Raw genomic sequence first — 4252 nt, forward strand, 5'->3', positions numbered from 1 at the left:
GCCACCCAGTGGGGCTTCTACCAACACCCTCCTACCCCCACACCTGCCTGGCTCCCCAGGGCACTTCCAGGGAGGGGACGCAGCCTCCCATCTCTACATGTCTCTCAAAGCTGTTTGCTTTCCTCCAGGACCTGCAGAAAGAGCCCAAGGGCTCCTGTGGTACCTATCTGCCTATCCCTCTCTCCCAAGAACGGCAAGCGGCAGCTCGCATTCACTGAACACTGACTTTGCTCCACACTCTGCAGTGTTGGGGGCAGGTTCTCACTGGATCATGAATAACCAGGACTATTCTTAACCCTGTTTTATTCAGAGATGAGGAAACTGAGGCTCAGAGACGTCAAATCGCTTGCCCAAGTTCACACTGCTGGGCAGGGGCAAAATCAGGATTCGAACTCAAGACTGCTGGATCCCAGATTCCAGACTGAAGTGCTGTGCGTCCCGCCAGCTGCCTGTGCCCTGCCAGAGGGAGAGCACCTGCCAAGCACTGTCCCGTCCTCACACAACTGGGGAGGCTCTGCCCCAAGGGAGATGGACCTGAGACCCAGATTCCTCCATCTCTGCCCTGAGGCTTGAGATGGCAGGGCTGAGAGTGGGGGTTCCTGCTGCAGCCAAGCCTGGGCCAGCTGCCAGGGCTGAGCCTGGGGTGCCTGCACCCCATGGGGACCTTTGTCCCTTTAATAGGTCCTCCTGGGTACAAGACGTCCCAGGGCGGAGGGTGCAGCTGGAGTGCCAGGTCTGGGCAAGCCCTGCCCGGGGCACTCCCCAGGCTCCGGGGCTGGGGGGAGGGCAGCCTTGTCTTTAACTGCTGCCATTGGTTTCCCTGCAGACAAGAACTGTGGCCGCTAGTCACCCCCAGCCAGAGCAAGACTTAGGGGTCCTAGGTATGGTGGTGTCCAGATGCACAGCCTGGCACTCTCCTAAACATCACCCACGATGTTTGTACAGATGCCCCACCCCCTCCCACCTGCTTTCAAACTCACACCTCTTGCTCCTGCTGCCTGTATCCTGGTCTCCACAATCCCTAGAAAGCATCCGCCCTCCTCCCTCCCAACTACTGTGAGCCTCCACAGGCTTCAAGGCCTTGTTCCCAGCACCTCCCTCAGGAAGCCCTCCTTGCTGCAACACACACCGGTCTGCCTTTCCCTCCTGGAACTCATGAAGTTCCTGGTGTAGGGTTATCATTGGCTGAGCGCAGTGACTCACACCTATAATCCCAGCACTTTGGGAGGCCGAGGCATGTGGATCATCTAAGGTCAAGAGTTAGAGACCAGCCTGGCCAACGTGGTGAAACCCTGCCTCTACTAAAAATACAAAAATTAGCCAGGCATGGTGGCAGATGACTGTAATCCCAGCTCCTTGGGAGGCTGAGGTGCAAGAATCGCTTGAACCTGGGAGGCAGAGGTTGCAGTGAGCTGAGACTGCAGCACCGTACTCCAGCCTGGGTGGCAGAGCAAGACTCCATCTCAAAAAAAAAAAAAAAGAAAAAAGAGAAAACCTTATCATCCGTCAGTTCTCTTCTGCCTGCATTGGTTGAGCCCCTACTGTATGCCAAGCCCAATGCTGTGCTCTATGGGGAAAAGTAAAACATTATTAGCACGTGGTACTGGCCTTGTGACTACCCTCAGGCCTGGAGGACAGGAGATCACATGTGCCTTCCTAGAGCCCCTTTCTAAATAGCCCACACCCCCTGGGTCTCAGGGCTCCAGTCCTCAGGGGCACAAACACCCCAGGCTCAGCCCTGGCAGCTATTCATAGTAGGTGCTCAATAAATCCTTGTTGGTTGAAGAATGAGCTGAATGAAGGAGCCAGTACCAGTGGGCTTGCTTCATGTCCTTCTCTGAAGACAGGGACCAGGTGGTGCCTCACACGCAGGGAAAGCCAGAGTCTCTGGGAACTGAGGAGGGACAAGGCTAGGGAGGCGGGGACCAGGAAGGTGCTGTCTCATTTGAGACCTTACAACAGAAGGGTGGGGGCAGGGAGCAGGTAGGAAGAGCATTCCATGGGAAGCCACAGCAGGGGCAAAGGCCGGGGGCTAGACCACCTGGGCCTGGGGAAGTGAGTGCAGGCCAGTGCATTGGAGAGGGAGACACCCGGCGAAGAGAGGAGACGGTGAAGCCAGAGAAGGTGGTGGGACCTTGCGAGTCATGTGAAGGGAACTGGCCCAGGTCCTGCAGGCCCCGGGAGCCTCTGATGGGCTTTGAGCAGGGGACTGTGGGCTCAGGTCTGCTGCTGCACGAACAGCAGGTGGGCAGGGCCAGCACCCCTCAAGGAGGAGGCCGCAGAATCCCAGGGGAGCCTGGGCGGCAGAATTGCCTCTCCTCCTCCTTCGGCTCAGTCTGGGACTCCTACATCTTAGACCCCTAGGGCTTATAGATGCAGACAGGAACTGTGCTCCCCAGTCAGCCCCAGCCAGGGCAATCAGGGCATGAGTTCTCAAACCTTCTCCCCCTACCAAGGGCAGCAGCTACTTAGGGTAGCAGCCTAGAGGCCTAGAACTGGGAGAGTCTCTTGCTTGAGTTTGACAATGAGCTGAGGAGCAAACCTGTGTCCCCGGCCTCAGACTGAAGTGCCCCTTCCCCACTGTGGATAAGGAAGGGTAGTGGGCACCTGTAGGAATGAGGGTCCATCACGGTATCCCTGCTCAGGCCACAGACAAATATGATATCGCATAGTCCTGGCAAGACCAGGGCATTTAGAATGGGCCAGAACGGAGGCTGAGAATAACAAGTATCTTCCAAGGAACAGGGGTGGGGAGCGACAGGGGGACCAGGTTCCAGTGTAGGACCCCCTGCCAGTCTTGCTGTTTTCAAAGAGGCAGCCTGTGTCATAAAGCAGTAAGGTGATTCCACGGATGACAGATAGGGATAGTAATGGCTACCCCACCAGGCACCTGGTACATGCTTGGCACTTTGCACGCACGATTTCATTGCGCCCTCATGATAACCTTATGAAGAGGTTGTGTTAGTGACCCATTTTGCAGATGAAGAAACGGAGGCACAGGCCCAGGATGTAATTTCTGCAGTGGCTGTAAAGTGAGAGTCAGGATTTGAACCTGTGAGACCTGGCCCTAGAGCTGTCTCTAATGCCATCCGGCTGATGGGAGTTGTGTCAAGCAGAGAGTCAGAAAGGCTTGGGTTTGAATTCAAGCTCCACCATTAAGCCACCTCTCCGAGCCTCAGTTTCCTCCCCACCACCCCAGAACACAGCGATGAGGACAAGTCGACCTCCTGAGGTTTTTGTGAGGACATAAGGTGATGCATTTTAAATGCCTGGAACAGAGAGGGGCTTGGGAGCATCTGCCCGCCTTCCTCTCCCGCAGCCAGTGTGACCCTGAAAGAAAAAGAAAGAAGAAATGAAGTGTGGGGGCCCCTGCCAGGTGCCCACACCCCTGCCTGGGCACCTTCAGTCTCTGCCCCACACCCATTTGCATGCCAGGCTGCCAGCCTTGGCAGGTGAGCCAGGCACGCCTGCCTCCTCCCCCTCCTGTGGGTTTCAGGGAAAGAGCTGGGAGCCGAGCAGGGGCAGGGCCCTGTCAGGGCTCTTACCCCTTTGGGCTGGGGCTAGGGAAAGTGGGCACTGGGCACAGAGGGCAGCCCTCCTCTCCAAGGGCTCCCAAGAATGCTGGTAGGTGTCGACTCTGGAGAAAGGTACAAAGCCCCCTCCTCCCCTTCCTCCCGCCCACTTCCTCAGCCCTCGATAAAGGTGTTTAGCTAGCAAACAAAACAGACAAGGCCCATTTCTCGGAAGCCTTTGGCTCCCCTGAGATGCCAAATAGCCACTCCCTCTTCCACCTCCACGGACTGGCTTTGGTGTTCATGCTGGTTGGGGTGAGTGCTCTGAGCCTCAACATCTTCATCTGTAAAATGGGAGTGAGACTTTCTCCCTGGATGGTCTTGAGGCTTCAGTAAGAGTGCATGGGGTGATAGCTATTTCAACTGAACCACAGATTCTCTGGCCCTACTAAGCTTCCAGGCTGAAGTTCCCCCTCTTGAGCACTTGGGGAAACTGAGGACCTGCCCCCAAGCTCCTCGGGGTAGTAGAGGTCGGAAACTGAACCTGGAGTTCACACTCCCGCCTCTGCCTGTTCTTGAGGGGGTGGTGCCAAGATACAGTCTCCTCTCCCAAGGGCCCAGAAGAATTTGGACAGAGAAGAAAAAACAAGCCCCAGCCTAATGTTTTTCACTTCTGTCCTGAACAATGCTGTTTCTGGGCTGATTGTTAAGCAAATATTGCAGGAGGCAGGGCCTCAGAG

The sequence above is a fragment of the Mandrillus leucophaeus genome, unplaced genomic scaffold (genome assembly GCF_000951045.1).
Source record: "Mandrillus leucophaeus isolate KB7577 unplaced genomic scaffold, Mleu.le_1.0 Scaffold52, whole genome shotgun sequence".
In the NCBI taxonomy this organism is placed as follows: Eukaryota; Metazoa; Chordata; class Mammalia; order Primates; family Cercopithecidae; genus Mandrillus; species Mandrillus leucophaeus.